Source organism: Chlorocebus sabaeus, chromosome 19 (assembly GCF_047675955.1).
Source record: "Chlorocebus sabaeus isolate Y175 chromosome 19, mChlSab1.0.hap1, whole genome shotgun sequence".
NCBI lineage: Eukaryota > Metazoa > Chordata > Mammalia > Primates > Cercopithecidae > Chlorocebus > Chlorocebus sabaeus.
This window is the reverse complement of record NC_132922.1, coordinates 34719929-34744524: the sequence shown is the minus strand read 5'-3', so window position 1 is coordinate 34744524 and position 24596 is coordinate 34719929. Positions and strand designations below refer to the sequence as shown.

Genomic DNA, 24596 nt, shown 5'->3' with positions numbered 1-24596 from the left:
CAGGCGCCCGCCACCTCGCCTGGCTAGTTTTTTGTATGTTTTGGTGGAAACTGGGTTTCACCGTGTTAGCCAGGGTGGTCTGGATCTTCTGACCTCGTGATCCGCCCATCTCGGCCTCCCAAAGTGCTGGGATTACAGGCTTGAGCCACCGTGCCCAGCCTTCCAGATAATCTTTTAAACTTCAAATGTTCTCATTCTATACCAAATATATTGCTTTAAAATGAAATGTTTAGGTAAATTCCCACATACTTTGAAACTAAAAGATTGTGACATTTGGGGACCAGTGAAGAGCATCCACACTAAGTACCATTAACTGAATGAAGAAGATGGAGTACCCAAAGAAGGACTTTTTTACTCTTGTACTAACTTTAACTTCTCTACATTTTGAAGTTCTCATCAAATTCCCATTTGTATCATTTTTTTTGGCCTTTTGGCTAAGATGAAGTATAATATTTTTATCAGTTTAATATCTGCTATATAAAAAAATTTATATTAAAAACAATTCCCCTCTGTGCTTCAACTACAAATCCCTTACACATAATGTTCTGTCTGGATTTTTCCTACAGCCAAGAGGGAATTTATTTGAGCATATGCAAAATTTGAGTGACTTCAATCATGAGTTTCTAAAAAATTGCAAACAGAACAGAAACTAGGAGATGACACGTGTGGCAACACAATGGTAGAGTTTTGCAGTATAGTTGTGGTAGACACAAAGAAAGCTTAGGCAAAGTTAGAACTGTTAGGGATTAGGAAACTAAAGAGTGTATGAGGACCTGGTGACTTTTTGTTTGTTTGTTTGTTTTTTATTGTGACAATGAGAAAAATGAAAGAGCAAATGTATACTGGGATGTAGATGGTGGCTTCCTAAGCTTGTTCATGGGTCAAATAGCTGATTTCTTTTTGTACCCTAGCTTCCCTGGACTACAGCTCAGGCCCCAACTAAGCATGTTAAGTGATAGGCTTTTGGAGTTATTTGAAAATAACCTTAGCCAACGTGGTCCTCTGACTAGAAACCTCAGCATCGCTTGAGAGCTTGCTAGAAATATAAGAAGAAAAATACTTTAGGCCCCACCCTGGACCCACTGAATCAGTATCTCTGGGACCCAGCAATCTGCAGCTTAACAAGGTTTTCCAGATGGCTCTTATTTACATGTGCCCAAATCAGAGAAGCACTAGTCCAGACCATCAGTTCCCTTCTTCAGTGTTTCTGATGGTAGGAGAGACACCAGCTAGCACACTTTGGAAGTATCGAAATCTGTTGCCTGCCTGATGTGCATTAGCAGCTGTAGTGAACCTCTGTTACTCATGGGAATAACAAAGATGAACAAGAATAATCAATTTGTTTTGATGTGGGAAAATTGAAAACGCTAGTCTTAAATCCCAAAATTAAATTAACAAATGCAAAGAGCCTGTTGTATCACTATGTCTCTAGACCAGAATTTCTCAACCTCGGCATTACTGACATTTTGGGCCAGACCATTGTCATGAGAGGGTGGTGAGCAGTTACATCAATTGCAGGCTGTTTAGCAAAATTCCTGGCCTCTATCCACTAGATGTAAGTAACACACACACACATACACACGCACACACACACACATATCAGTTGGGAAAACCGAAATGCCTCCATACATTGCCAAATATTCCCAAGGTAGGTAATTGGGGAGAAGAGGGAAAATTACCTCTGGTTAACAACTGCTGCTCTAGACATAGTTTATGTTGATAAAATTCCGTTTCTGAAGCAAAAATGGATCTTTTAAATTTATTGTTAGATGGACACATTTAGTTTGACTTCTACGACTTATTATTCTGATAAGAATTTTTCATCTGATTCATCAAACAAGACAACTTGAAAAGCTGATGAGAAGGCTGGTAAGTGGCAAAACATGATTATGATTCAGAAAAAATATTTTGTGTTTTGGGACCCATTGGCAAGGGTTGATATCTATACTGTATAATGTTTTTATTTTTATGTTGATGAATGTTTCACAAACTAATGATGATTTTAAACTCTCAGGTTTCAGAAAACAAAAGGCGATACACAAGGGATGGATTTGACCTAGACCTCACTTATGTTAGAGGTTTGTGACACTTAACTGTTGATTTACTTGTATTACTTCATTTTTTCTTGTAATTGTATTTTTTTTTTTGCCTCATCTAAGACACATTCATTCAAAATATTCTTTGTTCATGAGGATATATGCCACTGTGATAGTGTGACACATTTGTGGTTTAGCCCTGGCAATGGAAGAGCTGCATGTCTTCTCATTTCAGGACTACTCGGTTGCAGCATAGGAACTTGAATGGATTTTCAGCTGACTCCGTTTGAGTTTCAATTTATTAAGCTCTAGTAGTTATTCTGAGTCTCAAGGATCCCAGAGAGACCTCTTCGCATCCTAGAACCCCAGAGAATGAGGTCAGTGCTTGGTAGATCTCAGGTTTTCTGAGTCAGAGGGCTGCAAAGCACCTTGGGAGTTTCCACCATCACTGGTGCCCAGAACTCTTAGATTTTCTCTGGTATTTAAGATAAAAAATAAATTTTAAGAACAGGGAGAGCTTCATACTGAGGCCAACGTAAGTACATGGCATACGGTTAGTACTAGTGGAGTCTTAAGAACGCCATGCCAGTTTAATTGTCATTATGTTGGATCATTTAATATGTTATTTGATTATCCTGAGTATTAGCTCTTTTCTGTTAACCTCAATCTTAAAAGTTTTTTTTTCTGTGAAAATGGAGTCTGATCATGTATAAATTATTTTTTGTATGTTATAGGAAATCTATAATAATGTTTGTAATAGTGATGGTTTTGATTTTCAGAACGTATTATCGCTATGTCATTTCCATCTTCTGGAAGGCAGTCTTTCTATAGAAATCCAGTTGAGGAAAGGGCCTTTATCTGACAAATACTCATTTCTCAGTGAATGTAGACTGTGTAGTCATAAGTTTATTATTGACCCAGATACAGCAGTATTCTTTTAAAAATGTACTCTTTCAAGTAAAAATAATAATAATAATAATGGATTAATACCAGTTACAATTGTGCCAGTGGTTACAAACCACCCCAAAACTTACTGGCTTATAACAGCAACTATTTATCTGGCTCATGATACTATGGTTTGTGAATTTGGGATGGGCTTAACTGTCCAATTCAGGTGCCTGAAGAAAGGATTTTCTGTCTCAGCTAAGCTCATTCATGTATCTGTGGGCAGCTACTGGGTCATCTGAGGACTGATTAGTCTAAAATGACTTGGCTACCCTCAACTGACAGAGCCACCACATGCTACATGCACCCCCCCCAAGGTCCAAGGCCCATCCCGTCTGGCACCTACTGCTGCCAACAGCTCTACCCCCTTCACCAGCAGAGCCACCATATGCTGCATGCACTTCTAAGGCACTGAGGACTGGCCCTGCTGGTGGCAATATGCCACAACTAGCAAAGCCACTGCACTTAGCATGCATATGCCTAGGGCCTGAGAACTCATCTGAATGATGGCTCCCACACCAAGAAAAACCATACCACTGTCTCCACAAACACTCACCATCAGACCACTGAGGCACTCACAGACACCACTGAATGCTGATTATAGCCAAAAAAGTCGCATGAAGACTATATTACTGCACCCACCCAGAACCAAAGTCAAAGCACCCTACTCAATGAACGCTATAGGGGACAACTATTGGAAAAAGTATTTCTCTATGAAAGCTCCCTAACATTGGAAGAGGCAACTCTTCCCCCAGATGTGCAAAAATCAATTTAGGGCCCCAAGAAACATAAAAAGCAAGGAAACATTACACCTCCAAAGAAACACAATAATTCTCCATTAACAGACCCTAAATTTTAAGAGTATATCAAATGGCTAAGAAGGAATTCAAAATAATGATCTTAAGGAAACTCTATGAGATACAGAGAATACAGATAGACAAATCAATGAAATTAGAAAAACAATTTATGATCTTATGAGAAATTCAACAAGGATATATATATATATGTCATTAAAAACCAGACAGAGATTTTGGAGCTGAAGAATTTAAGGAATAAAATAAAAATACCATCAAGAGTCCAGGTGCAGTGGTTCACACCTGTTATCCCAGCACTTTGGGAGGCCAAGGCAGTGGATCACTTGAGGCCAGGAGTTCAAGACAAGCCTGATTAACATGGCGAAATCCTGTCTCTAAAAAATAAAAAAATTAGTTGGGTTTGGTGGCGTATGCCTGCAATCCAAGCTACTTGGGAGGCTGAGACATGAGAATTGCTTGAACCCAGGAGGTGGAGGTTGCAGTGAGCCAAGATTGTGCCACTGCACTCCAGCCTGGGTGGCAGAGCGAGACCCTGTCTCAAAAAAAAAAAAAAAAAAAAAAGCAAGAGATTTAAAAACAGACATGGGAGAGATATGGCCAAAATCTAGGAAGCTCAAAGGTTCTCAAATAGATTCAACCCAAAAAGGTCTTCTCTGAGGTGCATAGTAGTCAAACTGTAAAAAGTCAAAAAGAGGGAATATTCATCAGGTGTAGCGGCTCACACCTGTAATCCCAGCACTTCGGGAGACTGAGGTGGGTAGATCACTTGAGGCCAGGAGTTCAAGATGAGCATGGCCAACATGAAGAAACCCCATTTCCACTAATAATACAAAAAAATTAGCTGGGTATGGTGGCATGAACCTGTACTTCCAGTAATTTGGGAAGCTGAATCACAAGAATTGCTTAAACCCAGGAGATGGAGGTTGCAGTGGGCTAAGATCACACCACTGCACTACAGCCTAGGTGACAGAGCAAGACTGTATCCAAAAAAGAAAGAAAATATTAAAAGCAGCAAGTAAAAGCATCAAGTCACATATAAGGGAATCTCCATTTGATTAACAGTGCATTTCCCAGTGGAAACTTTACAGGTCAGTAGACAATAAGATGGGATGATATATTCAAAGTACTGAAGGAAAAAAATAAACAAAACTGCCAACTAAGAACACTATACCCAGCAGAGCTATCCCCTAGAAATGAGGGAAAAATAAAGTATTTCCTAGACAAGCAAAAACTGAAGGAATTCATCACCACTAAACTGGCCTTATAAGTACTGCTTAAGGTGGTTCTACATCTGAAGCAAGAGGATGATTACCATTGTGAAAACACACAAAAGTATAAAACTCACTGGTAGCGCAGATATGCACATGAGAAAGAGAAAGGAATCAAACTTTGTCACTACAGAAAATAACCAAACTACAGAGATTAAAAAAAAAAAAAAAAAAAAAAAGAAGAAAAGAACAAAGGATATACAAAACAACTGGAAAAAACTGAACAAAATGACAGAATAAAGCCTCATCTATTAATAGTAACCTTGAATGTAATATAAAAAGATCAAATTCCCAATTAAAAGATATAGAGTTGGCTGCCAAAATTTTTTTAAAAAGACCCAACTGTATACTGCCTACAATAAACTAACTTTACCTGTAAAGGTTCATACAGACTGAAAGTGAAGGGATAGAAGAAATTATTTCAGGCAAACAGAAACCAAAAGCGAGTAGAGGTAGCCATACTTATCAGATAAAACAGACTTTAAGTCAAACTCTGTATGAAGAGACAAAGAAGGTCATTTGATAATAAAGGGATCAACTTAGCAATAAGATATAATAATTGTAAATATATATGTACCCAACACTAGAGCATTTAGATAAACAAGGCAAATATTATTAAATCTAAAGGGAAAGATAGACTTCAATGCAGTAACAGTTGGGGCCTTCAACACCCCACTCTTACCATGGGACAGATCATCCAGACAGAAAATCAACAAAGAAATATCAGATTTAAGCTTACAGATAGGAATAAGTTCTGGTGTTCTATGGTGCTGTAGGGTGACTACAGTTAACAATAATTTATTGTATATTTTTAAATAGAGAGGATGTTGAGTGTTCCCAACACAAAGAATGATAAATATTTGAGGTGATAGATATGCTGATTATCCTGATTTGATCATTACACGTTGTATACAGGTATTGAGATATCCCTCTCTACCTTATAAGTATGAACAAGTATTATGCGTCAATTAAAAATATTTTTGAAGAATGAAGGAAACAGATTTTTTAAATGAAAGGAAAGAAAATAACCTGACTTGGCTGAATGGCCCCAGGTGGTCTCTCATTCTCCAGCAGGCTACTTCAGGCCTGTTCACATGATGGCAGAGGCAAGAGTCCCTGGAATGGCAACAAAGCAATGCAAATCCTCTTAAGGCCCAGGCTCAAAATTATATATTACTTCTACCCTATTTTACTGGACAATGCAAATTACAGTACCAGTCTGGATTCAAGGAGTAGAAAATAAACTCAAATTCTTGATGAAAGGAATTATAAAGAATTGTGGCCTTTTTTGATAGTCTACCATAGGGAAGAAAGATGGGGATGCTATAACCAAAATGGGTATTCTTAGGTTGAGATCCTAAATTATAGTGAGGGCATACTGGTTTAGGCTCTGTGGATGACTAAATTAATTTCAAACATATAATGCTGTTTACTGTGAAATGCCAGCTGAAAGGATCATTGTTTAATTTTATGTAATTTGCAATACTTACTATACCTCAATAAAAGTATAATTATCGAGGGCCGGCATCAGTTGCTGAGAGGTGGAAGGAGTAGCTCTCTGCAGTGTGTTAGCTCAGTTCCCAACAGGACAGTAGCTCTCTGCAGTGTGTTAGCTCAGTTCCCAACAGGACAGTAGCTCTCTGCAGTGTGTTAGCTCAGTTCCGAACAGGGCAGTACCCCTCTGCGGTGGGTTACCTCAGTTCCCAACAGGACAGCGCCTCTCTGCGGTGCGTTAGCTTAGTTCCCAACAGGGCAGGGCTGCAAGTTCAGCTGCTTCCCAGAAAATGTCCTGGATCCCCCGGCCTGAATGATCATCCCATGACTGGAGAACGTGGACAGATTATTTTATCAAGAAACTGGTGATAAACGAGGGACTATAGGAATTAAGAACTGGGCTGAAAAAGAAATGTTTAGAGTGATGCAAGATGGCCAATTAGAAGCAGCTGCGGTCTGCAGCACTCACAAAGAGAAATGAAAAACGGCGAGGGAATTCAGCACCTTCAACTGAGATATCCAGGTTCTCAGGTTGGGACTGACTGGATGAACAGGTCGGCCAATGGAGAACGAAGAAAAGCGGGGAGAGGGTGCAATGGCCCAGCCAGGGGCAGCATGGAGCCAAAGGAACCCCCACTCCCAGCCGAGGGAAGCAGCGAGGGATTGTGCAATCCTGCCCAGGAAACGGTGCTTCTCCCATGGATCTTTGCAAGCTATGGATCAGGAGATCCCCTTGTGAGCCCACGCCACCAGGGCCTTGGGTCTGATACACAGGACTGTATGGAGTTGGGCACATCAGCTGCTCAGGCACACACAGAAACCCAGGAGTTTGACACACTCTAGCACCTGGGATCTTCAGCACAGTGGGAAATCTGTCCATATGTATCTCTGGGAAGGGGGCTGAATCCAGGGAGCCAGGCGGCGTCATTCTACAGGCCCCATTTCCATGGCACCTCACAAGTTAAGACCCACTGGCTTGGAATCCTAGCCTGCCAACAGCAGCAGGCTGGAATCCACCTCAGATGGGTCTGAGTTCCTGGGGAGGTGGGGAGAGGCAGCCGGCATCACTGTGGTTCATAGACTCAGCCACTCCAGCCTGCCAGCTATGGAGAATACAGTCTGGACAAGGAAGAGTTCCCCACAACACAGCACAGCTGGCTTGCCAGATCGTGACCAGACTGCTTCTTTAAGCAGGACTTCAATTCATTCCTCCTCACTGGGCAGGAATCCCTGTGGGGGCTTTAACCACTCCAGCAATGGTTCTATGGACAGAGCTTTGATCTCTCCCTGAAATGGAGCTCCTGGCCGGAGGGGCAGCTGCCATCTCTGCAGTTTGGCCAACTCAGCCACTCCAGCCTGCTGGCTTTGGAGAATACGGGTGGGCTGCAGGAGGAAGTATCCCCCACAATGCGGCACACCTGCTCTACCCCAAAGCAGCCAGACTGCTTCTTTGGAGGGGTCCCTGATCCCACGCCTCCTAACTGGGTGAGAACGCGCAACAGAGGTCTCCAGCCACCTCCCGCAGGTATGTGTGGGCTGGCTATAGGTCAGTATCCCCCTGGGATGGAGCTTCCAAAGGAAGGAGCTGGCTGCCATCTTTGCTCTTTCGCCGCCTTCACTGGTAATACCTCGTTCAGAGTCTATGAGGAACTTAAATTTACAAGAAAAAAACAACCCCTTTAAAAAGGATCTGAACAGACAAAGGAACAGGCAAAGGATCTGAACAGACACTTCCCCAAAGAGGCATGCATGCAGTCAACAAAAATATGAAAAAAAAAAAAAAAAGCTCAGCATCACTGATCATTAAAGAAATGCAAACAAAACCACAATGAGATACCATCTCATGCCAGTCAGAATGGCTGTATTAAAAAGCCAAAAAACAACAGATGCTGGGAAGGTTGCGGAGAAGAAAGAATGCTTTTACACTGTTGGTGGGTGTGTAAATTAGTTCAACCCATATGGAAGACAGTGTGGCAATTCCTCAAAGACCTAGAGACAGAAATACCATCTGACCCAGCAATCCTATTATGGAGTATATACCCAAAGGAATAGAAATCATTGTCTTATAAAGATACCTGCATGCACACATATGTTCATTGCAGCAGTATTCACAATAGCAAAGACATGGAATCAACCTAAATGCCAGTCAATGATAGATTGAATAAAGAAAATGTGGTACATAGAGTGGGACGTCTGGCTTCTGAGTGGGAACTTTTGTAGCGCCAGCAATGAAAGAGAGAATTAAATATGGGTGATGTTGAGAAAGGTAAGAAGATTTTTGTTCAGAAGTGTGCCTAGTGCCACACCATGGAAAAAGGAAACAAGCACAAGACTGGGCCTAATCTCCATGGTCTCTTCGGGTGGAAGACAGGTCAGGCCATTGGATTCTCTTACATGGACACTGGTAAGAACAAAGGCATCACCTGGGGAGAGGATACACTGACGGAGTATTTGGAGAATCCCAGGAAGTACATTCCTGGAACAAAAATGATCTTTGCCAGCATTAAGAAGAAGGCAGAAAGGGCAGACTTGACAGCTTATCTCAAAAAAGCTACAAGTGAGTAATAATTGGCCACTGCCTTATATTACAAAACAGAAATGTCTCATCAGTTTTTATGTGTACCATAATTTAGTAGATCTCATACACCAGAATTCAGATTATGAATGACCGTCAGAATATTTTGTTGCGCAGTCCTGATTTAAAACTAAGACTGGCTTGTGGTTAAATAAATAAGTCTGGTTTTTGAATATTAATAGTGATTCCAATTCAGTAAATGCTATCACCGCTTACCCCTTCTAAATATATGATTAGACTTTGTTAATAATGTTCAACTTTTCACAAAGATGGTGAGTACCATCTTAAAACTTATTAGAGATTGGTTTTATATTTATATTGCTTCATATTTAGATTTATATGACTGGTTATATGAATATCTTTAAATACTGGGGAAATTTCTTCACTGTCTCAGAACCAAGCAAGATTCACCTGTATTTTGTGTTTATTTGCCTCTTACAGGCAAGGGTTGAGGATAAGGTAGCAATGTCTACTTTGTACTTTTGGTCTTAACTATGCCAATCTAATTAGAATGCCCTGTATTTAAGATGGTTCCTTTTACTGATTCAAAGGCATTTTGTGTGGTTTCTGTGTAATATCAAATAAAGAGTATTTAACACGTAAAAAACAACAACAAAAAGAAAATGTGGTACATAAACACCCATAGAAAACTGTGCAGCCATAAAAAGGAACAAGATTGCATCCTTTGCAGGGACATGAATGGAGCTGGAAGTTGTTATCCTCAGTAAACTAACACAGGAACAGAAAACCAAACACTGCATGTTCTCACTTATATGTGGGAGCTGACAATGAGAACACATGGGCACACGGTGGGGAATAACACACACTGGGGCCTGTCGGGAGGGAGGGGATGGAGGAAGGAGAGCATCAGGAAGAACAGCTAATGGATGCTGGGCTTAATGCCTAGGGATGGGATGATCTGTGCAGTAAACCACCATGGCACACATTTACCTATGTAAAAAACTTGCACATCCTGTGCACGTACCCCTGAATCTAAAATAAAAGTTGAAGTAAAAAAGATATATAAAATTATCTGTATATACATATGCCTGATATAAGTATACATTATACATGCATGCATATATAACCACATTTTTATTGAGGTATAACACATATAGTAAGTTGCACTAATCAAGTGTTTGTCTTGATGATATTATACGTAAGTATATATACATGTAACTAACACCTCTATCAATATTTTGGTCTATGACTGACCTCCAATTAATTGTTGTAAAGATATAAAGTATCAAGGTTCATGTTTTTCATATAGCTATCAATTCCTCCTGTACCATTTATTGTAAAAAGCATAATTTCCCCCAATGAATTGCAGAGGTGTGTTTATTGCAAATAACATGCACATATATGTATAGGTCTGTTTCTGGGCTTTTCGTCCTTTCATTATGACTATCTGTACTTAAGTCCAGATCACAGTTTTAATTATTATGGCTTTGTAGTGACTCTTGAAAACTTGTGTATAAGTCCTCCAACTGTATACTTCTTTGTTTAAAAACTATCTTGGCTTTCCTAGATTTTTTGAATTTCCATATAAATTTTAGAATCATCTTGGCAATTTACATACACACACCTCCACTCAATGCCCCACTCCCCAACCCCCACACACCCTGTTAGTATTTTGACTTGGGCATTGACTACATAGCTTAATTTGGAGAGAACTGACATCTAAAAATACTGAGATTTCCAACTCATGAACATAATACATCTCTCTACTGACATCTTCTTTGATTTCTTTTAGCAGTGTTTGTAGTGTACAGGTTTTACACATCTTTTGTTAGTTTTATTTCTACGTAGTTGATAAGTTTTTATGCTATTTTAAATGATATTTGAAGATCTTCATTTTCTAAATATTTGCTGTTGGTATATAGGAACATAACTAATTTTTGCATATTGACTATTGTTTATTTGTTTGTCTTAAGACAGGGCCTTGCTCTGTCACCACAGGTGCCACCAGTGCAGTGGCACCTGGGCTCAAGCAATTCTCCCACCTCAGTCTCCCACATAGCTGGGACTATAAGCAGGCATCACCACACTTGGCTAATGTATTTTAGTTAGTTTATGTACAGAAGGAGTCTCTCTGGTCTCATTGACCCAGGCTGGTCTTGAGCTCCTGGATTCAAAGAGTCCTTCCACCTCAGCCTCCCAAAGTGCTGGGATTACAGGTGTGAGTCACCACACCTGGCCTTGTATGTTGACTTTACATCTAGCATCCTTCATAAATTCACACATTCATTTTAATAATGAATGTGTAGATTCCCTGGGATTTTTAAAATGTATATAATCATATAAAGTTACTACTTTCTTCCCACTTTTTATACTATTTTCTTTCTTTATTGAATTATCTAGTACTTTCACTGTAATATTGAATAGAAGTGGTAAGAGGAGGCAGCCTTGCCCTGTTCCTAAACTTGGGTGGAAAGAATTTCATGCTTCACTATTTGAAATGATGTTTGCTATAGGCTTTTGTAGTCATTCCTTACTAGATTAACACAGTCCATTTATTTCTAGTTTGCTAAAAGTTTTGAATCATGAATTGGTATTGAATATATCAGATATTTTTTCTGCATCTATCAAGGTAATCAAAATGTTTTTCTGTTATTCCATTAATGAGATTTTCAAATGTTAAACCAACCTTTTTTATTTTTGGAATAAATTCCTTTTGGTCTTAATGTATTATCTTTTTTATATAACACTAGATTCTGTTTGTTAATATTTTATGTAGAACTTTTCATCTGTGTTCATGAGTGATATGTAGTTTCCTTTCCTTGAAATGTCTTTATCAGCTGGTCTACAATTACCTTAGCTTAGGTGCCTTGGGTAACTCCCATCTGCTCAACTCATCTTCATCCTCCATCAGGATGAATATGATGGATATGTTTCATGGTAATGGCAAAAGGAAAAAGCTAGAGTGGAATCTTGCCAGTGCTTTTGCAGGCCTCTCCTTTGTGGCATCCCAGTGGCCAAATCAACTCATATAATGGAACACAAAATTAGAGTGAAAGGGTACTACGAGGTGAAATATGAGAGCTTGGATTCAGGAAAAGGTGAAGAATTGAGACCATTGATGGAATGATTCTACCTTATTCTCAGGCAGGGAAGCATTTTTATACATGCAGATAGTTCACAAGAAATAACTAATATATAGTCAGAAACTCAAGACTTCAGCAATTATATAAAAAGTACATTTGTAAACACCTAAAGACCTTGAAGAGAAGGGTCTGAACCACATCTCACCCAGGTTATGCTATTCTTGGCTAAGACATGACTCTACCGCTCCCTTGGCCAATTTTGAAAATTGTTTCAAACTATTTATTGGAGGTGGAATTACTTTTTGTCGCTCTTAATGGACACATTCATGGAGTAATGTGACTAGGGTCTACTGGATGGGTCATGGCACTTGAGGGCAGCCATCCTAAAATTTCCAAATTCCATCTTTATGGGTAAAGCATCTCTTGATTGCTAATATTGTTTTTTAAAGCAGGTTAAGCTAATAACTGAGTTAATTATAGCATGTCTAAATTGAGCCAATTTTCTTTTAGTAGATTTGGTGGTGACTAATACAAATTTGGCAACACTTAATATTAGCTGGGGTGTTTTTAAAAAGCCAAAAACTTTTAGCATGTAAATCAAAACAAAGACATTACTATTTCCTTCTAGGATGATCTCTAGACTCTTGGTTTCTATCAGTTATTAAACTGTTATCTCCTTGGGGCATTGACAAAGTACTAATAAGTCATTGATTGCTTTACCATTTTTAATCAGAGTATCCAAAAAGGAGGTAATCACGTGTTTTTAATAAATTCCGCAAATCATAAACCACCCAAAAAGCAAATCTACCATCCATATTAATATTTAGTCTTTCATCTTTGCCAGAGTGCAGCCCCAAATCTAAGCTACTAGTTCAGCTACTGGGCAGGCTGGGAATCAGGCCATGGAGCACTTCAGTGATTGCATGTTCAATGATAACAGCATATCCTGCACTGGGAGTGTCTCTGTCATATTTGAGAACCATCTACAAAATGTATTAAATCAATTTTGACTAAAAGGGAGAAGATTCAAATCCAGGCATACTTAACTCCTGAGAGGATGCTAAACAGTCATGTGATTCCCCTTTATTCTTAAAGGGGAATAAAGTTGCAGGGTTACATTTTGAACAGCAGCGAATATGCAAAGCAGACATTACAGTTTTGTAAGTGGTAAATTGACTAGTGGGGAAATGTCAGATGCTGCCTTGAAGTAGCAGAAACTTTAGAGATGCAGGACCCATAGAGTTAGTGGAGAGACAAGCACAATGGTGGAAGCATCAACACGTTTGGCCACTGCTACCACCTCATGCAAGTACAGAAGTATACCTTTGCCTCCAAATCAAGGAATGTACTAAGATAGGCAGAGAGAGGAGTTTGGTAGATTTAGGAAAACCCGGAGGTGGAGTTTGTTGCAAGAAGGCTTGGGATTACTGGTGTGAGCCACCACACCTGGCCTTGTGGAATAGATAGCATTTTCTACTTTTGTGTCACAAGGAAGAGTTTCAGAAATTATAAACTTAGTAAGCCCATGCAAAGGCTGAGCTATTGAGAAGAATCAGATATGCAATTACCTACATTCCTACAATCTTCTTAACCATTTAATTTCTGTTCTTGGTAGAATTGAATCGCTTTATTCTGGCTGAAAACAGAAACTGTCCATCTGGTGACAGATTGTGACCAGAAAAATGTAGCTTCTTAGCAGAGTTGAAATTTTTTCTAGATTCTTTATGTCCTTTTTCACCTAATTTGGATAAGAGGTATTCAGAGTCTTCAGTAAACTACTCAGATCAGAAAACAGAGCAGTAAATCATCTAAATATTGAGTTGATATATATATATGATTATAAAAATTATATATTATATGATTACAAAAATTATATATATATAATTTTTTAGACATTGAGAGAACTAGGAAGTGGATTCGGAAAAATCCCTAAAGCTTAACCATCCAGGCATATTTGTTTTCCCATGAAAAAGCAAATATTGACTGTTTTTCTATATATGTATACTAAGGAGGGCTACACACAAATTTCCACTGTGAGATACTTACTTGTTGAGAGAATGAAGGACAGAGGCGGGCGTGGTGGCTCACACCTGTAATCCCAGCACTTTGGGAGGCCGAGGAGGGTGGATCACCTGAGGTTAGGAGTTCAAAACTAGCCTGGCTAACGTGGTGAAACCCAGTCTTTACTAAAAATACAAAAAATTAGCCAGGCGTGGTGGCGGGCACCTGTAATCCCAACTACTCAGGAGGCTGAGGCAGGAGAATTGCTTGAACCTGGGAGGCAGAGGTTGCAGTGAGCTGATATCGCACCATTACACTCCAACCTGGGCAACAAGAGTGAAACTCCATCTCAAAATAAAATAAAATAAAGTAAAGTGAAATGAAAGACAGGACTGTATTCTAATGGTTGCATGATATTTCATTAGTGCTATGATTAATCTCTAATGTTGGACATTTAAGTGTCACTATAATCAATAATACAGTAACAGACATCTTTGCACATAAGGCTTTTTCTGTATCGATTGCTAGGAGTGAAATTACCTAGTTAAGAGTATGAAAATTTTTAGGGTTCTTAATATATATTGCCAAATCCAAGAGCAATTGTATTCTTGTATCAACAATAAATCAAAGTTTTAAATTTCATGCCTTATTTTGCCAACATTGGATTTTCTCATTAAAAGGGAAAGGGTTAATTTCATGGGTGCAAATGGCATGTCATTGTTTTGACTTCTTTATTGGTGACACTGAATATGCAGGTTGTTAATCAGTTAGATTTTCTCTTTTTTGGATTGTTTATGTCCTTGGCCCATTTATCTATAAGGTGAGTAATATTTAAGTTGTTGTTAATGAATTATTAATTGATCATACTAGGCATAGTCCCCATTCAGCCAATTTTTCTGAAAAATCGCTTCCCTTGTTATTCATTATAGCATTTTTAAGCTGAAATTTCAGATTTTTATGAAGTCAAACCTAAGCCTATTGATCTTCCATTGATTCAACACTTTTAGTTCTTCCTCATCCAAAGAATTGATTAAAATTTGCTTAAATTTCTCGTAGACATTTGTAGTTTTTATATGTGATTTCTAAACCCATATGGATTTTATGTAAGAAATTCCATGAATTCTGAAGTATATAAAACTGTTTATCCTTGCCTTCCCCACTATGCAGATTCAGAGTGTTCATCTTTTTGACTTATTATTTCTTCCTAACAGAGATAGCCAGTTGTATAAATGGATGATTTTGATACCTTAATTTTATTTTTCTCAATATTAAGCCAGTAAACATTGCTCTGAGGGTAGCATACTAATCAGTTTTAAGATTTTGTGTCATTTTTGTTGTTGCACAGAGATATATACATATGTGTGTATATGTTTCAGAAAGGTACATTTACTGAAAGTTGGATTCATATAGTGGTATTAACTGTATTTTAAATAATAACTACTATTTGTTTTTCATTTTAAAGGTTACACATATATATACATATGTATACACACACACTCATAGGTACACATATATCTTCATTTTAAAAAATAAGAGAACAGATGAGCCAAAACAGTCTCCTTATTGTTACCAGTTATTTAAAATTTGATACGTTTATATCATGCATACACACAATCATACTATATGCTTTTTGCATTTATTTGTTTACATAGTGCTTAGGTAGACTGTAATATGCAGATCACTCTCTAAAGATGTATCTATCCATAATTAAATTTAAATAAGAACTCCAATATGAATTAGATTTAAACAAGAACCGCATTAACTGTGAATTAATGATTTAGAACAAATTACTTCAAGTTAGTTAACCAGCTAATTTCCTCATCTGATAGCTTAAACAGTGCGTATTTACAAGAGATTCATCTGAGTAGCCAAACACACTTTGTGGACTATTTGAAAAATCACAGTGGATTAGAACTTGAAATTTGCATACCTTGTATTCCCTGAATCTCCCCTAGAAGATGCTAGTGAGAGACAAATTAATGAAAGTAATAACCATTTTAGGTTACCCCTAGGAAATAGCTTATGTTGGTGCCATGTAAATATGTAAGATATGTGTTTGTCCTTTTTAGGAAGTCGTGCGGTTTCTAGATAAGAAACTCCAAACCACTATCGAGTCTACAATCTATGCAGTATGTACATTACTCTATATTTTGCTACTGTAGATAGAAAATGGATTACTGTATGTAAGAAGATGATTATGTTTTTTACCTTGCATTTATTCATAAGCATTTGGTGGTAGCAAGGAATGAATTTAAAAATCCCCATCTTGGACTGGCCCCATTTAGTAGAAGGAGTTAGCCCAGCAGCACAAAGTTCCCTGTGAAGGAGGAGGCTTTTGGCAGGACCAGTGAGGCTGGAGTGGAAGCAAACCATTTTCGGGAAGATCTGTTCTAGCGATATTAGGTTTAGGAAAATCTTTCTGTTTTTCCTGCCAGATTGTGTTATGAGGACATAGACAATTTAACAAATGAGTCCTCTGCCCCACCAGCAGTGGGCTGTGATGAGAGCAGAGCCCTAGATGGGAAAAAAACAAAAAACTCTGTGGAAAATAGGTTGTAACTCAGCTTAATACTCTGTCTCTCTTGATTTTTTCCTCTACCTGTATACTCAATAGACATTTTCAGGGGGCAATCCTTTTGGTCAGCTACATTTGCCTCTTGTGTGGTTTCTAACTACCCTGCAATACACAATGAATAGTCTGCTAGAAAGTTAAAAATTATACCTATTAAACAAAAATAAGTTGAGTTTAGGTTACATGAGATGGATAAACCACTACCATCCTTACGTTTTTGAGACCCTTGCATTTATTTTAGAGTGGCAGGAACAACTTGGAAAGCTCTTTTTGAAGATAGATAAGGAATTTCAATAAGATATGTTAATTTATTCATAACTTCATCATGTATCATATTATTCCCTATAGAGATATGACATACATATTATTTATTTTAGGTGAAAGAGCTTATGATCCTAAACACTTCCATAATAGGGTCAGTAGAATCATGATTGATGATCATAATGTCCCCACTCTACAGTAAGTTTTATGCTAAGTTGACTATCGGAAGAGGCTAATTATATTGGGCTTGATTTTTTGAAAATATTTTAACTAAAAATCTTAAACTTGAAATCAGTGAGATGGTGGTTTTCACCAAGGAAGTAAATGAGTGGATGGCTCAAGATCTTGAAAACATCGTAGCGATTCGCTGTAAAGGAGGCAAAGGTAATAACATTTTCCTTTTTATTTCTCCCTTTCTAAAGACATGTAAATATAGATAAAGTACAAGAACAAGATACATATTGCTATTGATACATATTAACAATTGTTAGCATTTAAAAATATTAGCTCCAAGATTGAAAGAAGGGAAGGAGAAAGGAAAGAGGAGAGGAGGAAGGGTAGGAGACAGGGAGAGGATAAGGAAGGAAAGAAAGCAGGAAAAAAGAACTACGGAAGGTTGAGCATATTTTCCCTCGTTTTCCTAGTATTTGGATTTCTTTATTTTTGCTTTGCCAGTTTATATCTCTCAAAATACAGTCTTTAATTTTAGAATGTCAGAGTTTTGTTTTATTTAAGGCTGATCTTTTTAAATTTTTAAATTAACATAAAAAATCGATATATTTATGATGTACAATATGATGTTTTGATGTATATAAACATTGTGAAATGGCTAAATCAAACATTAACATATTCATTGCTCCACATATTTTTGTGGTGAGAACTTTTAAAATCTACTCTCTCAGCAATTTTCAAGTATACATTATCATTAACTATGGTCACTATGTTGTACAATAAATTTCCTGAACTTATTCTTCCTGTCTAATTGAAATTTTGCATCCTTTAATCAACATCTCAGGCTGGGCACAGTGGCTCACACCTGTAATCCCAACACTTTGGGAGGCTGAAGCAGGCAGATCACATGGTGAGGCCCTATCTCTACTAAAAATACAAAACATTAGCTTGGTGTGGTGGCATACACCTGTAATCCCAGCTACTCAGGAGGCTGAGGCAGAAGAATCTCTTGAACCCGGAAAGCAGAGGTTGCAGTGAGCCGAGATTGCACCATTGCACTCCAGCCTGGGCAACAAGAACAAAACTCCATCTAAAAAATATAATAATAAAGTAAAAACCAACATCTCCACAATCCCCCCAGTTTTGTCCCCCGGTCCCTGATAAACACCATTCTACTCTCTGCTTCTATGAATTTGACATTTTTAGATTGCACGAATAAGTGAGACATGCAGTATTTGTCTTTCAATGCTTGGTTTATTCCACTTAGCACAATGTTCTCCAGATTCATCCATATTATCTCAAGTGACAGGATATCCTCTAAGGCTCAATAGTATGCCTTTATTTATACATACCACATGTCCTTTATCCATTCATCTATTGATGACATTTACATGGACTCCATAGCTTGGGTATTAGGAATAATGCTACAGTGAACATAGGAGTACAGATTTCATTTCCTTTGGATATATACCCAGAAGTGGAATATCCAAATCATATGGTAGTTCTATTTTTGTTTTTTTGAGGAATCTCAGTGCTGTTTTCCACAATAACTACTAATTTACATTCACACCAACAGTGTACAAGGGGGATCCCTTTTCTCTACATCCTCACCAACTCTTCTTTTGTGTTTTTGTTAATGACCATCCTAATAGGTGTGACGATATCTCTGAGGTTTTAATTTGCTTTTCCCTGATGATTAATGATTTTTAGCATTTTCTCATATACCTCTCGGCCATTTGTGTGTCTTCTTTTGGGAAATATCTTTTCAGGTTCTTCGCCCATTTTCTAGAGAAGTAACTTGTTCTCTTGCTATTGTGTTGTCTGAGTTCCTTTTTTAAAAAAATCTATCAACCTATTATTGAATGTATGCTTTGTAGATATTTTCTCCCATTCTGTAGGTTGTCTCTTTACTCTATAAATGTTTCCTTTGCTGTGCAAAAGCATTTTAGTTTGATACAGTATCATTTGTCTACTTTTTCTTTTGTTGCTTATGCTTTTCAGTCATATCCAAAAATATCTTGTCCCAGACCAATGTCAAGAGATTTTCACCTATGTTTTCTTCTAGTAGTTTTCCAATTTCAGGTTTCACAGTTAAGCATTTACTTTGAGTTGATTTTCGTATATGGGTGAGAAAGGTTGCAATTTCATTCTTCCACAAGTAGCTATTCAGTTTCCCCAGTATTGTTTATTGAAGAGGCTGTCCTTTCCCCATCTTGGATTCTTGGCACCTTTGTCGAACATCAGCTGACTATAAATGCATGAATTTATTCTGGGGCTTTCTATTCTGTTCCATTGGTCTACATGTCTGTTTTTGTTCCAGTAATATTTAAGGTTGTTCTTAAACTTTGTGAAAACCTTTTAGATTAAGGGAACCAACGGAGATGCTATTTCAAAAATTATACTGGAAATTTTATAGTGTAATGATACAAAGAAGTTGACATTGGTGAGTTTAAAATGGGGATAAAAAGGCCAATTTTGTAAATTCAACCAATTTAAGTTTAGTTAGATTTTCTCTCTTCAGGTTTAGGCTTTAACTAATCATCTAAGCATATTTCACAATTTTTGACAAACATAAATAATTACAGTTTTAGTGGGCTCTAAATCAATTTTTATATCAAATTCCAGGAAAACATAACACTGTAAACTGACTTACATAATTCAGTAAAATCAAGTTTTAGTCTTATTGACTAGTTTCAAGCCCATTAGTTAATATACAGGTTCTGTGTTTAGCTGTATATTAGTTGATATACAGGTTCTGTGTTTAGCTCTGCAGGTTGGAATATTGTGTATAAACTGGCAATTTACAATACCATAGTTAAATTAAGAATATAGAGGTTGAATCATTTGAAATTGCCAGTTTTAAACCATCTTTTGCTTTAAAAATGGCCATTTCACATTGCCCAACCTAAAATGTTATCATTCAGGAAGTTAGCATCAGTTTTCTATTAACTAATGCTAATTCCTTGCTTGAAGGAAAGCATTCGTTTCAAATTTGACTTTTTTCTTTTTTGCTGAGAGGGGGTTTACGTTATTCCGTGTTCACATAATATTTTGTTGATTTTGTTAAAGGTTATTTAGAGGATTAATATTCAGCTGGTATGTACCAGAGCAGCCTCTTTTTTAAGTGTTCATTCATATTAGTCTTGCTGTCTTCTGTGGTTGCTGCCTGCAGGTTACCAATAGTATCATGATAGTAAAAATATTTTATATTGATTTGTAGGAGTTCGTCAAGAATCTGAATGCCAATTTTTCTTAGTATTGCAATTACATTCTCCCAACATATTGCCTTTTAAATTTGATTGTGATTTATTTTGTTGTACAAAAGTTTGTAAATTTTTTTGTTTTGTTTTGAGACATGATCTCACTCTGTCACTCAGGCTGGAGTGCAGTGGCACGATCTCGGCTCATTGCAGCCTGAAACTCCTGGGGCTCAAGCGATCCTCCCATCTCAGCCCCTCTGAGTAGGTGGGACTACAGGTGAGCATCACCATGCCTGGCTAATTTTTGTATTTTTGGTAGAGACAGGGTCTCACTATGTTGCCCACACTGGTCTCGAACTCCTGGACTCAAGTGATCCACCCACCTCAGCTTCCCAAAGTGCTGGGATTACAGGCATGAGCCATCGTGCCTGGAGAGGAGTTTGTAATTTTGAAGGTAGTAAAATTTGTTCATCTATGTGTGTGTATGTATTTCATGCTTTTCTGTCATGTTTAAGAAATTCACCCCTATACTGATGTAGTGAAGATATTCCACATTTCTTCAAAAATATTCAAGTTCTATTTTTAATATTTGGGTCTTTAATCTAATTGGAAGTTGGGAGAGGTATTTTTTTCATATAGATAGCCAATTGTCCCAACACCATCAATTGCATGCTATTTTGTTCTCCATTAATTTGTAATCCCTCTCAGTAATATACTAAATTTCTATAAATATTCAAAACTGTTTCTAACTTCTCTCTACCACACTTTTGTAATTTTTGTAGCTTTATAATATAGTTTGATAAAGGTAGAATAGTCTTTCTCTCCTTAGAACTTTATTATGATGTTCAGTTTTAAAGTCATTTTGTGAAATGCCATAATAAAACACTTTTAGGATTTTTGTTGGAACTACATCGAAATTATTGATTAACTTGAGAGAACTGACAACTTTGCAATATTGAGTTGTACATATGAATTATCTTGTTCCTTTTTAAATAATGTTTTATACTTTTTTCATCATGTCTTTGCATATCTTTTCAAAAATTCGTTCCTACACAAATTGTTACTGAAAATGGCATCTCTTTTTTTCTATTACATTAGGTTGTTTCCAATTTTTACTGTGATAAATAATACTGCTTTTTTTGTTTGTTTTTATCACCCAGGCTGTTTGTATCAGCCTGGGTTTGTTTGTATCACCCAGGCTGGAGTGCAGTGGCATGATTTCAGTTCATTGCAACCTCTGCCTCCTGGGTTCAAGCAATTCTGGTGCCTGAGCCTCCCCAGTAGCTGGGATTACAGGCATCCACCACCACACCCAGCTGTATTTTTAGTAGAGATGGGGTTTTGCCATGTTGTCCAGGCTGGCCTTAAACTCCTGACCTCAAGTGATGCGCCTTCCTCTCCCTCCCAAAGTGTTGGGATTACAGGCATGAGCCACCGCGCCTAGCCCAATAATACTGGTTTTAAAAATATACACTTCTTCTTGCACATGTGGCCACATTTTTGTTGAGTATATACCTTGGACTAAAACTGTTCTGTCTTAGGGTAATGAATCTTGAACTTTACTTGATAATGTCACCTGTTTTCTAAAACAGTTGTACAAATTTTTACTCCACTGGTATTGTATACTTCAAGCGTTCCATATCTTCCCCAATACTTGCAATTCTGAGTATTTTTATTTTTAGCCTTTGGGTGTTTGTGTGATGGCATCTTACAGTGGTGATCATTTGCATTTCTATAATTACTAAGAAAACTGAGGAAGTTTCTTTAAGATTATTAAGTATTTGGATATCCTTTTTTGTGTAGTAAATTTTAAATTTTCTTAACCGTTTTTCTCCTGGGTTATTCATCTTTTTTCTCTTGATTGTAGGAGTTCTTTGTGTATTCTGATTTCAATTATGTTACTGATCATAAATGTATTTCAAGAAAGCTTTTCTGCTCTGTGATTTGCCTTTTCTCTCTCTCAGGAGTATCTTTTGGTTGACAGAGGTTCTTAGTTGGATTACCGTCATAGGTACCATGCTCTCCCTTTATAAAGTTTGTGTGTTTGGGTCCTGATTAAGACAATTTTCCTTGAGTTTAAAGGACATTTTACTACTATATTTTCTTCTAGAAGGTTCATTCCTTTTAAAATTGATTTATGTGTGTGGTGTGCGGAAGGCATCAGGTTTCATCTTTTTCCATGTATGGCTATCCAATTATTGCAGCACACTGGTTGAGAAGATTTTCATTTCTTTACTACCTTGCAAAACATGAATCTGTTTCTGACCTTTCTGTTCTGTTCATCGATTTTTCATCTGTGTGCCAATAGCACAACTATCTTATTGTGGCTTTCTAATACGTCCTCATTTCCAGTCATGGAGTATAATTATCTTTTCCTTTTTCTTCACAATTGTTTGGGTATTTTAGGTCATCTACATTTCCATGTAAAGTTTGGAATCAACTAGTCAAATTACACACACTGGATAGAAATTTGTTTGGAATTGCATTGAATTTATAGCCTGGGGAGAATCAAGTCTTTACAATATTGACTCATCCAACACATAAACAGAGGTATTCTTCTCGTTGAGTTAGGTCCTCTTCAATTTCTCTTTACAATGCTTTCTCATTTTCTGTATAGAAAGCTCGCATATTTTTGGCAAGATTTATGCCTAGATTTTTTTTGTGTGGTTATTTAAATGATATCCCTTTAAGATGTTTATTTTCTAAATTTTTTTTGTTGTTTTAAATGCAGTTCATTTTATTTATTCATCTTGCAATTAGCAACTTTCCTAAACTAACTTTTTTTTTTTTGTTTTTTTTTTTTGTTTTTTGTTTTTTTTGAGGTAGGGTCTCATTCTGTCACCCAGGCTGGAGTGCAGTGTCATGATCATGGCTCACTACAGCCTCAACCTCCCTGGGCTCGGGTGATCCTTCCATATCAGCCTCTTGAGTAGCTAGGATCACAGGCAGGTGCCACCATGCCCAGCTAATTTTTTGATTTTTTTGTAGAGATGGGGTTTCGCTATGTAGCCCAGGTTGGTCTCAAACTCCTGGGCTCAAGTGATCTGCCAGCCTCAGCCTCCGCCTCCCAAAGTACTAGGACTGCAGGCCTGAGCCACTGTGTCCAGCCTAAACTCACTTATTAGTTCTACTAATATATCTATAGATTCTTTTGGATTTTATGGTACATGATTACATCATACAAAAATAATACATTGTATTTTTTCTATTTCAGTCATTTCTCTCCCCTAGCACTGGCTAGAAACTTTAGTACAGTGTAGAATTAGAAATGGCAATAGTGACCATCAACATACAGTTCCATTCTCAAAGGAAAAGCTTTCAACATCTCTCCAATTGCTTTATGAGTGAGTGTGTGTGTGTGTGTGTGTGTGTGTGTTAGCTACCATGTATTAGATTAAGAAATTCCTTGGCTGGGTGCTGTGCTTACACCTGTAATCCCAGCACTTTGGGAGGCCCGGGGGGCAGACCACTTGAGGCCAGGAATTTAAGACCAGCCTAGGCAACATGGTGAAACCCCATCTCTATTCAAAAATACAAAAATGTGCCAGGTGTGGGGGCGCATGCCTGCAATGCCAACTACTCCGGCTGAGGCAAGGGAATCAGTTGAACCCAGGAGGCAGAGGTTGCAGTGAGCCAAGATCGCACCACTGCTCTCCAGCCTGGATGACAGAGTGAGACTCTGTCTCAAAAAACAAAACAAAGCAAAACAAAAAAAAAGAAAGAAAAAAGAAATTCCTTTAGTTTGCTAAGAGTTGGGTTTTTTTTTTTTCCAATCATGAATGGATGTTGAATTTTTAAAGATTTTTCTGAATCTTTGAGATGATAATTTTTCTACTTTATCCTATTAATAAATGTGGCTAATTACATTAAGTGGTAAACCAACATATTTCTGGAATAAACGTAATTTACTTGTGCTATATTATTTTGTCAAATAATTATTAAATTATTTTATTATTAAATTGCCAGATCCTGTTTGCTAATATTTTGTTTAGGATTTTTAAATTCATGTAATCTGGGCAATTGGTTATAATTTTCCTTTCTCATAGTTTCTTCAAATCTTGGCTTCATAAAATGAGTTAGATTTCATTTTCTCTGCTTTTATTCTCTAGGTAAATTTACACATGCTGATTTTTTTCTTTCTTAAGTGTAAAGTTAAATTCACCAGTAAAGGCACATTGGCCTAGAGTTTTCTCTGGAGAGAAGTCTTTAAATTC

At 37.4% G+C, this 24596-nt stretch overlaps 2 pseudogenes; both read left to right on the top strand.

Annotated features, from left to right (window-relative positions):
• LOC119622774 (phosphatidylinositol 3,4,5-trisphosphate 3-phosphatase TPTE2-like) overlaps nt 1-24596 on the top strand; it is a 91977-nt pseudogene that overhangs the window by 14425 nt on the left and 52956 nt on the right.
• Nucleotides 8806-9123, top strand: LOC119622775 (cytochrome c-like; annotated as a pseudogene).